The sequence below is a fragment of the Protopterus annectens genome, chromosome 7.part0, assembly GCF_019279795.1.
Source record: "Protopterus annectens isolate FY-2018-M chromosome 7.part0, PAN1.0, whole genome shotgun sequence".
NCBI classification, from domain to species: domain Eukaryota; kingdom Metazoa; phylum Chordata; order Ceratodontiformes; family Protopteridae; genus Protopterus; species Protopterus annectens.
The window spans coordinates 1,694,924,412-1,694,936,760 of NC_056739.1; the positions used below are offsets into that span (position 1 = coordinate 1,694,924,412).

Genomic DNA, 12,349 nt, shown 5'->3' on the forward strand with positions numbered 1-12,349 from the left:
GTCTGCAAGGCTATGGAGCGCATCATGATGGAACTCATTGACAGAGACATTGGGAACCTCCAAACACTGGACCCTAGCCAGTTCGGCTTTAAGGGCAGATCATGTCTCCTAAACCTGGTGGACTTCTTTGAGACAGTTAGCAAGGCTATAGACAAGGGAAAGGTGGTACACACAGCCTACCTAGACCTCGCAAAGGCCTTTGACACCATTCCCATTCTGGTATTATAGACAAGCTCACCAGCCTGAACATAAACCCCTGTGTCACAAGATGGGTTGCCAACTGGCTTACGGACAGAACCCACATGGTAAGAGTTGCGGGAGCTAGGTCTGACTCTAAACCGGTTACAAGTGGCATTCCCCAGGGCTCAGTCCTAGGACCCCTCCTGTTCGGCATATACTTCTCAGAGGTACAGGCAAGCACAGGAGGACTATGGCTGACCAAGTTCGCAGACGACTGCAAACTAAGGCCTATAATTGACTCTCCGGCTGACACAGACATCCTCCAAAAAGGGTCTCACCTTCTGGACGATCCATGGGCTCTGGACCCAGTACCAGACCTTCTGACACATATGTCAGGCACTTACCATCCCTGTCTCCACACCCTCAACTTGTCAGCATGGCTGCTTCACTTCCATCCCTAGTCAGGCTTCATAATTTATAATTTCTCCCCTGCAGTTACACATATCCTGACGTCCTCTCACAAGCCTTCTATGAGAAAATTGTACGCTAGCAAATGAAAACAAAAATTTCTCTCTGGGCACGAGAAAAAACATAGATCCTTACACAGCCTCCATTCCCTTAGTGTTTGAATTCCTAACCAAACTTTTTCATCAGGGATCAGCTGCTGCTACAATCAAAGTTCAGTTAGCAGCTATCTCCAATTTTCATTTGGGACAACACAAACCTAATCTTATGGCTCACAGATTGTGTAAATCATTTTTAAAAGGCACTAACCTGCTAAGACCTCCCTTTCAAGAACCTGTATCTCCCTGGGATCTAAATTTTGTTCTTTCTAAACTTACTTCCCCGCCTTTTGAACCCGCACATACTTGGGATTTTAAGTTCCTTTCATGGAAGACCATTTTTCTAGTAGCCATTACATCTGCCAGAAGAATGTCAGAGTTGCAAGCAGTTTCACTCAACCCTCCTTACTTGATTTTTCATAGAGACAGAGTTTCCCTTCGTACAAATCCGTCCTTCATACCCAAGGTTTGTTCTCAATCTAACATGAATCAAACTATTGGACAGCCAGTTCTTTTTCCTAATCATTCAAACAAAGCGGAATATAAGATGTTATGTGATCCTATCTCGCCTACATTTTGACTGATGGGTTCGGAGCCGATCCCTCGGCTCCGACTCGGCATGCTTATGCCAAAGAGCGAAGTCTCTTATTGGCTGAGCTTACTATATCCCAGGATGCACCACTACCAGTCCCCCAGATCTCGTTTGCCGCTAACAAGCGAAGACGTGGTCTCGAGCTTGGCTGAGCTAAGTAGTGTTTTTTCACTTACTTTCCTGTCAGGAATTTCTTTAAAATTCAACAAAAAGCTGTTTTAACAGCTATCTAGTGGATTTTGTGTATGAATGAGTATTTTTCCTTGGTAAAATATTGTGTGGTGACTGTGTTTTTGTCAGACTAGAGGTTCCCTTTGGAGTTAAAGGGCCTTCCCCTGTCAGTTCGTTGTTTGGCTAATTCCCTATTTTTTTTAGGGGTTTTGGATCCGTTATTTCCTTTTGGTATTGTGATTAGTCCTTGTTAAAAAGAAGAAAAAAAAAAAAAAGAGAGAGGAAAGAAAATTCTTCAGTGTTAGTCAGTGTGTTTGTGTTTCTTCTTGACTAGTTCACTGTATTTGGATTGCCATAATGTCACAGGCTCCTAGGCCTTCAGGATTTAAAAAGTGCACTAAGTGCAGTTTTAAGATGTCGATCACAGATGACCACTCTCTCTGTGTGTATTGTTTGGGCGCCAAACACAGGAGTCCTGTAGTGTGTGTCACGCTTTTTCCTCGAGGGTCCTCCAAGAGAGGAAAAATAAACTTATATTAAAAGGCCTTATTAAACCTTCATTTGAAGAGGCATTAGCTTCCTCTCCTGCTCCTGCTAAAAAGAAAAGGGCGTCGGCTCCGACCAGTCCGTCGGAACCGACCGCCAAAAAACATAGGCAGGCTTCTCCTTCGGCTCCACGGACTTCGGAGCCGAGGGCGGAACGGTCTGTCTCGATGCCTCCAGCCTCGACTCCTCTGGGTTCGGAGCCGTCGTCTGGGGCATCGAGAGGTGGGTCATCTTCATCGGCTCCACTGATCTCGGAGCCGATGAAGGTTGTCTGCTCAGACACTTCCTCCTCGGCGCCGAAGCCCTCTTCGGCACCGATGGAAATTGGTTCGGACATTCCTTCGGCGCCGATAATTGTAGAGTCGATTCGGAGCCGGTCCCCTAGTCCCTTGGAGCCGTTGGAGAGGCCTACTCGGACCCATTCGGTCTCTTCCAGGTCATCAAGGATGTCAGATTTGGACATAGACAGGGTGCTCCAAAGACTGTTCCAGTCCCCAGTCTTTCAGAAATTTGTTTCGGCTCCGACCCAATTGGCTTCGGAGCCGATAGCCCACTCCATTGCCATTCCTCCTCCGACCGCTTCGGCTCCGTCGGAGCAGGTGCTGATGGAGCCAATAGAGATCCTAGGGTCGGCTCCGACCCTTACTCCAACCCCGGCCTTTGGGTCCGAGTTTAGCACACAGACTTCTTCGGCCGGACCCGGGGGTGACGTTTCGGGACCAATGCTGTCGGTTCCGAGCCTCCCTCTCGGTGCTTGACGCGGGACTTCCGTCTGCTATCATGGCTCGGGACCGGAGACTCCCAGGATTCTGGGGCTCCGGCTTTCAGAGCTATGAGGAGTGCCGTGGCCAAGTCTTCTTCGGCCATCTCTACGGCTGTAGCGGCACCTTCCTGGGCATGGAGACTGGGTCTTTGGCAGTTCCCCTGTCTCTAGGCAGCGGAGCCCGGGGCCTGAGGTTACCCCCACTGGGGTTCCCCTCCTCCTGAGGGTTCTTGAGTTGTCTTGAGGAGCCCCCAAGGAAGAGATCATGCAAGAGGAAGCACGTGGACTCCCCCGACGAGTCTCTTACATCGGACACTGATCTTGATGATGCGGAGGGGTCCCCAAAGTCGTCCTCTGATGATGTCTCATTTGCAGACATTCTAGAGATCCTTAAGCAACGAGGCGGCTGGAATTCCAAACCCCCCTCCGCTGATGAGTCGGTGTTTCTCAAGGCCTTCGGGGCTCAGCCCTCCGCCTCCTGGGTGTCTCCGCCCTTCGATGAGCTCCTGGATTTGGTTTGTCGGAGGGCGTGGGAACATCCAGATACTGTGGAACCAGTGCCTTCTCGCCCTAACAAATTTTTGTGTGCCCCACCCGAGAAGGAGTTCTTGACGAAAGGAGTGGCTGTAGATGCCATGGTGGTGGCATCTGCTACCCAGCAGGACGTGGCAGAGGCTTCAACGTCCGTCCATCTTCCTAATAACGAGTCTAGGAGCATGGACCGGTACGGGAAGCGCACCCTGACTTCAGCGGCCTTTACTCTGAGGTCCCTGAATTATTTGGCACATTTCACCAGACTACAGAGGGATCTGGTCAAGGAGCTCTCAGACTCCCTCTCAGGTAACCTACCTGAGCAGCTAGCCCAGTCGGTTAGCTCTCAGTTGGCTATCCTCAACTCGATTTCTAACTCGTCCATGAGGCTCATTTCATATGCGGCGAAGGGCGGGCAGAGCGGCAGGCACAGGCGTGGCTCTGCGGAGACAAGCCTGGCTCCGTTGTGTCATTTCGCGGAGGCCTTCAAGTCTTCCTTTGCCGACGCTCCCTTTGATGGGTCCTCTTTGTTTGGACCCAAGGTAAAGGACACTCTTACCCGCTGTGAGCAGGAGGGAAAGACTTTATCTGCCGTAGGAGCACGTTATTCCACTCCCTTTCGGCCTTATCCCAAGGCTAAAAGAGGAGGGAAGATGTGGTTCCGCAAATCACAGAAATTCTTTCCCCAACAGCAGGAAGATTCCCCTTCCAGAGGCAGAGGACGAGGAAATTTTTCTGGGAGACGCCGTCCCAGAGGCTGCAGAGGCCCCTGCAACACTGGAGACCGCAAGTCCTTTCGTGGCTCTTCAGCCTCCCACACTTCATGAGGGATTGCCCGGCTGTGCTGCTCCGGAGCCAGTCGGGTGCCGATTTGCCAAGCACCTAAAAGCCTGGGAGTCTATTACTCAGGACAGATGGGTGCTTCGGATAATTGCCGGAGGTTACACCATTCCCTTCACATACTCTCCTCCACCGTCCAAAAAAATCCCGGACCCACCACCCAGTCAAAGGGAAATTGCAGCCGTAGAAGCTTCAAAGCTGCTAGAAAAAGGAGTCATCCAACCGGTCCCCACAGACCAGATCGGATCCGAAACTACTCAAGGTTCTTTTTAGTGCCAAAAAAGACAGGGGACCTGAGACCCATTTTGGATCTCAGCAAACTAAACCAGTCCGTCATGAAGTCCAAATTCCGAATGGTCACTTTACAATCCATTCTCCCATTGTTGGAGAAAGATGTTTGGATGTGCTCCATAGATCTCAAGGACGCCTATTATCACATACCGATACATCAGGCGTCCAGGAGGTATCTGCGCTTCAGCCTGGGAGACAGTCATTTCCAATTTTGTGCACTGCCCTTTGGTCTCACCACAGCCCCCAGAGTGTTCACCAAGTGTCTGGCAGTAGTGACTGCTCACCTGAGGAGTCTCGGATTCCAAGTGTTTCCCTATCTGGACGACTGGCTCCTGACTGCCACCGCCAGGCATTTACTATTAGAGAACCTACAAGCCACTATCTCCCTGGGTGCTTCCCTGGGAATTACATTCAACTGGTCAAAGTCTGTCTTGCTGCCTTCTCAGCGCATAAGATTCATAGGAGCAGAGATAGACTCAAAATTAATGCGAATCTTCCTTCCTACCGAAAGGATTCAAACATTACAAGGTCAAGTCCGAGCCCTGCTTCTAAGATCCAAAGCCCCAGCCAGGATGGTCCTGCAACTTTTAGGTTCAATGTCTGCCACGGTTCTCCTAGTTCCTCTGGCAAGATTGCACATGAGGATTCTTCAGTGGCTGTTATCGACACAATGGTCTTTTCAGGATCTCCCTCAATCATCACATACTGATTACAGAAACGTGCAAACGGGACCTCCGCTGGTGGCTTCTAACATCCAATCTGAATCAGGGAAGACCTTTTGTTATACCCCCAACGGTGGCCACCTTGACAACGGATGCCTCCCAGACGGGGTGGGGGGGGGCATTGTCTGGGCAGGTCAGTTCAGGGTTCTTGGCTTCCAAACGAAACGTTTCTCCATATCAATGTGTTGGAAATGAGGGCTGTACTTCTGTCCCTACAAGCCCTCCACAAATTTCTCCCTCAAGGCATTATCGCTATCCACACAGACAACATGTCGGTGGTCTGGTATCTAAACAAACAAGGAGGGACCAGATCTTACCCCCTTTGCAGAGAGGCCATGAGGGTGTGGGAATGGGCAGTGGCTACCAACCGCTTCCTGGTAGCGGCCCACATTCCAGGAAAATCAAATGTATTGGCAGACAGACTGAGCAGGACTATTCTCTCTCCTCACGAGTGGTCCCTGAACGAAAAAGTAGCAGCTCAGATTTTCAAAAGATGGGGGATTCCGTGCTGCGACCTATTTGCAACACCACACAACACGAAGTGCAGAAGGTTCTTTTCCTTGACCCCCCCGTCAAGGAGAGGCAGCTACGGATGCTCTAGTCCAACCTTGGCCAACAGGACTGCTTTATGCTTTCCCTCCGATTCCACTCCTTCCCAAAGTCATCCAGAAAGCTTCCCAATTGGGGTCCACAATGATTCTAATTGCTCCGTACTGGCCTCGTCAGGTATGGTTCCCCTACCTACAGAAATATACTCTGGACGGTCCTTGGTTTTTGGATCTAACTCTGGACCTTCTGGTTCATCAGTCGGGTCAACAGCACCAGTCCCTTCACACTTTGAAATTAACAGCTTGGCTCCTCCACTTCCAACTTTAGTCAGAAATCACACCTTGGACCCGGAAGTTATTCACATTTTATCTTCAGCCCACAAACCCACCACTAAGAAATTGTATCTCAGCAAGTGGAAGAGGTTTGCTATTTGGGCTCAACTCAGAGGCTTAGACCCTATTACTGCCCCGATACCAGAGGTCTTGAAATTTTTGACATCCTTGTTTAATCAAGGATCTTCAGTCTCTATTATTAAAGTCCAATTAGCAGCTATCTCCAAATTTCACGAATCCATAGACCCACCGTTGATGAGCAGCAGACTATGTAAAACTTTTATGAAAGGTGCTGTGCTTTTAAGACCCCCAGTTTTTCATCCTGCGCCTCCGTGGGATCTTGATTTGGTACTTCATGCCTTAACATCTGCTCCTTTTGAACCGGCTGCTACATGTGAGTTGAAATATCTGTCTTGGAAAACTGCCTTCTTAATTGCTATTACCTCTGCAAGAAGAGTTTCAGAACTTCAAGCCCTATCTATCAAACCACCGTACTTGATTTTTCACAAGGATAGAGTATCACTTAGACCTAATCCATCTTTTGTTCCCAAAGTTTGTTCTAATCTCTGTCTCCAACAATCTCTAGAGCTACCAGTTTTCTTTCCAAAATTTTCAAGCAAAGCGGAATACACCTTGCATATGTTGGATGTTCATAGGCAATTGCGCTTCTATCTAGACAGGACTCAACAAATTCGGAAAACAGATCAATTGTTTGTGTCCTTTTCGGATAATAAACTGGGTCAAACCATCACTAAAGCCACTATTGCCAAATGGATTAGAGATTGCATAACTCAGGCTTATTCCTCTTCAAATAATAAACTTACAACATCTGTCAAAGCCCACTTTACTAGAGCTATGGCTACCTCTATTGCATTTCATTCCAAGCTCGCTATTTCTGAGATTTGTGCTGCGGCTACTTGGTCCAACCCGCACACTTTCATTTCCCACTATAAATTGGATGTGGCATCTAAGGGGCGAGCATCATTTGGTTCCACGGTACTCAGGAGTGTTTTCCAGTGAGCCACCCAGGATATAGGTGCTAGGGACGCTGTCCCATCAGTCAGAATGTAGGCGAGATAGGATCACATAACATCTTTTAGTTATGTACTTACCATAATTTCAGATGTTTGGGATCCATCTCGCCTACATTCCTAATACCCACCCTCCTTCCCCCTGCCTTGGAGATCAGAAGAGATTGAACGGTTTGAGTTCTTCTGTTTTTATCTTGTTTCATCTGGCGTTGTTATATAAGCAGTGCGTGCGTGTGTGCATGTATGCGGACAAACTAGATCTGGGGGACTGGTAGTGGTGCATCCTGGGATATAGTAAGCTCAGCCAATAAGAGACTTCGCTCTTTGGCATAAGCGTGCCGAGTCGGAGCCGAGGGATCGGCTCCGAACCCATCAGTCAGAATGTAGGCGAGATGGATCCCAAACATCTGAAGTTATGGTAAGTACATAACTAAAAGTTCCATCAACTTGATGTTCACAGACAGTTAAGGTTCTATTTACATAGAACCAAGGAGTTTAGGAGAACAGACCAATTGTTTGTATCTTTTTCGGAGACGGGAAAAGGTATGCCAGTCTCCAAAATAATGTTATCAAACTGGATTTCAAATTGTATATCTTTTAGTTACTCTTCTAATAGCAAAGAACTCCCGTTTAAAATTAAAGCTCATTCTACCAGATCCATATCCACATCTGCTGCTTTTCAAGCTAGAATTCCGATGGACAGTATATGTGCAGCAGCAACTTGGGCTACCCCTCATACTTTCATTACTCATTACAAATTGGATTTGGCCTCCAGGGGCAGAGCCTCCTTTGGTTCCACGGTTCTTAAGGAGTATATTCCCGTGATCCACACGAGAAAAAGGTGCTAGGGACACTGTCCCATATGTAAGAATGAAGGTGAGATAGGCTACAGAACATAAAGATGTCATGTTCTCACCATAAAGTTCCATGTTTGTAGTCCATCTCGCCCTTCATTCTTACGAACCCGCCCTCCAACCCTGTCCATGTATCCTTGGAGGACATGGAGACAAGATTGTATCTATCTTCCATAGGGATGGAGACCTTTCATTTTTGTTTTTCCTTGTGGAAATACCTTCTATCACTTTTTAGACAGCAGCAAACAAGATCTGGGTATTCCTACTAGCTCACTATGGGATATCTACCTTGCCATGAGCCAACAGAGAGACTTCGAGCTTTGTAATTGGCCAAGTCGGAGCCGAGGATCGGTTCCGAACCCATATGTAAGAATGAAGGGCGAGATGGGCTACAAACATGGAACGTTATGGTGAGTACATAACTTCTTTTTCTTCTACTTATGGCTTGGTGGGTTTTATATATGCATGTATATATACATATATATTTATATATGCCTATAGTTTATATATCTGTATATTGTAGTCTAGTGTTGTGGGTCATCACAAAAGAGGTCTGGGTAACTCCCGCTAGGCATGATGGTATATGGTCTAGCCTTGAGCCAGTGGAAGCTCTTGAGCTTTAGAATACGGTCAAGTCGGAGCCGAGGATTAGCTCCAAACCCAACCAACAAGAAGGAAGGCGAGATCAAGGAGAATAAACATGGAACGTTATGGTGAGTACATAACTTATTTTTTCTTTATTTCTTACACTTTATGCTTGTAGCAATTAGGCATGCCCTTTATAAGTGGTTTGTTAACTTAGTCAGGTTACTCACCTCCTTCTGGAAACTAATTCTGTCAAAAGCTTAGGTGTGACTGCTTCAACTTCTTTCTTCAGGAATTTGTCCTTTTGCAGGCCTCTGTGTCACAAGCATTTTGACATTGATTCACACTTTCTCTTGTTGCTTGGACTGTGACTCTGAGTTGGGCCTGTATTGGTAGCTTGGTACTTTTGGGCTTAGCCTTCTAAAATGTTCTTCTTGACTGACTTCCAGCTGACACATTTGAGTGAAGATTACAGCTTGGGATTCATACTAATGCTATAGACCCACTGGGGAAGAGGTCCCATTATTTAGATATAATAAAGTCATTCTTCACTGTAGAGTTGAAATTGCAAAATGACTTTTTTGTCATGGATTTGCATATACCATCCCACCATCCTCCTGTTCTGGGATGATCCTGATCCCTCCTTCCAGTTGCTGCTTTTGAAGCTCCCTTTAAGTAGGAAAAATGTATACTCAAATATTCTTGGAAACTCCACGTGACAGATCTTCCTTGTTATTCTTTCCCAGCTTAAATGGTGCTTCACACCAGTAGTTGCCTCATTGTTGGTCAAATCAATCCACTGTGCTGTCCTTTTTTTTTTTTTTTTTTTTTTTTTCCAAAAGGTATCCTGCCTAAGATGGTGTGTATTCCTACTGTCCTCAGAAATTTCTAAATGGCCAGTCTCCTATCACTCCCTAGCAATCTAAGGAGATTAAAAAGGTAAAAATTTTTAATCCTGAGATTCATTGGTGTAGGTCCAGAAAGGGCAAAATTCAATGAGCCAAACTTTGGACTTGATATATACATTGTCTGAGCTCACTCTGTCTCATTGTATTCCCTTTTATTTGAGGTTAAAGGGTACATACACACACACTAGTGTTTGGCAGGCTGATGTTGTATATAGTTGCTTTTTATCTCTTTCTGAGCCCATGTCACATTTTTCCAAATTTTTGCTTCAATAAAAGTACTCAAACAAAAACTAAATGTATTTTCAAAAATCCCCATTCCTTTTTATCTTTTAGTAAGCACATAACTATATGTGCTCTCCAATAGGACCTCTTATCTTCTCCAAACAGGATCAGTTGCTTCTAATCAATGGCTGCATCCAGAGGTATTTCTTACTCTTACATTAAGATTAAACCATTCTTTTGTGCATGTTAGAACCTGTATTTCCTCTTAACTTAGATTGTTGTATGCTGTCATCTTATCCTGCCTGTAATTGCGTACTATGCAGAATTACTTTATTCTCATAAGGAAATAAAATGCAGTTTACATCAGGAAATGTATACAAAAATTATAAAATCAAAACCTGTATTACTTACGTTAGTCTCTTCAGTTCATTCTTTGTCCTGAATATTAATGACATTAAATATATTTATAGATCTTCCTCCATTTTAACTGTCAGCAGAGATTCTGTAATCTTGATGAACCTCATGGTAGAAGATATAATAGGTGACTTTAGCTAAGAGAAACACTTCCAGCTGACACATTGTGTCAATTGATAAAAATCCATCATCTTGATGGAAAGGTATCAAGTGTAACCCCATTCATTCAGTATGCAAGTGCTGTATGATGTGGTTTATCCTATGGTCAGAGTACATATTGCAACTGCTTCTGCCAGTCCTATCTTTGTGGAGAGAATAACTGTAATCCTACACTGACTAGTGATGAAGTTTCATAAAAGGGTTCTGTATCTCCTTCTGTGAATAACCATTTGCCTGCATTGGAGCTGAACTTCATGGTGCCCAGCCTGTTCATTTATTTTGAGCCTAATGGCTTGACTCCTTTGAAATTAGTGTCTTGAAAAGTGAAGACAGTTTTCCTTTTAACCATTATCTTTGCCCTTAGTATTTCTGAATTTCATGCCCTTGTTTGTAGAGAACCATATCTAGTCATTCATAAGCACGTGTCCCACAGGAGCAGCTGACCTTTCTTCAGATTAATTGTACCAGGATTTTCCAGTAACTACCCAACTTTGTTTTATTTGAAGGGCAAAAAAAAAGCAGGGAAATGTATTCTTTGCATCATAGCTGTGCACCATTGGCCCAGCTTCTACCTGAAACAGAGTGCATGGATTTATAAAGACAGAACAGATGTTAAATGTCTTTATTACAAGGAGGTAAGGGCTAGTAGTTGCCAAACCATTTCTGAGTTGATTCCCAGGTGCATCATTCTTAGCCATCAGTTGGATAACTGCTATTTTGAATATAACTGTGAAAGGCCACTCTGAGGATTGCTGGCCCTTCAAGTGCATGTTTTAAACATTTCACCAGTGCAGATATTGGTGCTGTGTAGCCAGGTGATCACTGGTTCGCAACTTGACCAAGTATTACTTGGACTGTGATTTCAGGAGTTAGGCTTTCCTTGGTACTGTAGTGCTTCAGGACTTGGCTTTTGGAGCCATCACCTTTCCATTTCCTGCCTACCTAGGTGTTTTATTGCTTGGGATTCTTCCCATTTGTAGACACCTCGAGGACCTTCACCAGTGTCGGGTATAAGAGATGCATTCTTACTGTATGACTTGATGCTTGATGTGACACTCATTTGTAGGTTCTAATCATCTTCCTGATATCTCCTTGTAATTTGACACCCTACTCATTCAGTGACCGATGTTGTTCCATTCAAGTTGAGTATTTATTTATAAAAGGTCTGTATAGTTATAGATGAATAATCTTCATTGTTTTTCTTGATTCACAAGAAGAGTGATAGCTCGTTGTGCAGGTTAAACTCTACATCCGACTGACACCTCCAGATGGATATGCAGTTAACTCTTATTGACGCCTCTAAGTGTCAAATATTGCTTGTTCATATTTGCATCAATAATTCCAAAACCATGCTATGCACAAGGTTTTAAAATATTTCATCTTAAAGCTTACACAATGGCAAACTCAACTGCAGTAATATTTGACATCTGTCTAGTGCAGGTAAATAGATATTAACTGTTGTTTTTATGATATTAATTTGTATAGATATAATTTTCAAAATGTTCTGTACATCTCAACAACCAACAGAACTCTTTAGCCTGATATGAAATCATGCATTACTTATCAAGTGTTGTAGATTTGACTTCCATTGCCTGTATGGCTTATCTGTTTGACTGCACTTCACATGCAACTAGCCTTTGGTAGTCCTGAGCCAAGTAGATAAGTATTTGTTTGTGTGTGTGTGTGTATATATATATATATATATATATATGTCTCAGCTCAGGATTATGTATACAGATAAAATGAAAATTTACAAACTTAGAGAAGTATTTTGGTACACTGAAGCTTACACCCCCCCACACACACACACACACACACACCAAAAAAAAAAAAATAGTTGGGAAATGTGAGCAAAATGTATGTACAAAACCATATACACAAGTGTGCATGCATCTTATACTATAATACGTTTAATGTGAATTATTTATCAGAACCCTCTCACCCCCTCCCCCAAAATAGCATTTTTACAAGAAAAGGTTTAGAAGTTAAGACTGAGATTTAGTGAGTAGGGATTTGAAAGGTAGAGTGGAGCAAGAAATAAGTGGTCCCAGAGTATCATAGCTGCCTTGGATGACTGACTTGTTGCAGCACTTGCT

At 44.7% G+C, this 12,349-nt stretch overlaps 1 protein-coding gene across 2 annotated transcripts in view; it reads left to right on the plus strand.

Moving 5' to 3' along the window:
• Positions 1-12,349, plus strand: part of FANCI (FA complementation group I) — a 2,406,750-nt gene that overhangs the window by 1,767,253 nt on the left and 627,148 nt on the right. The window lies entirely within an intron of this gene.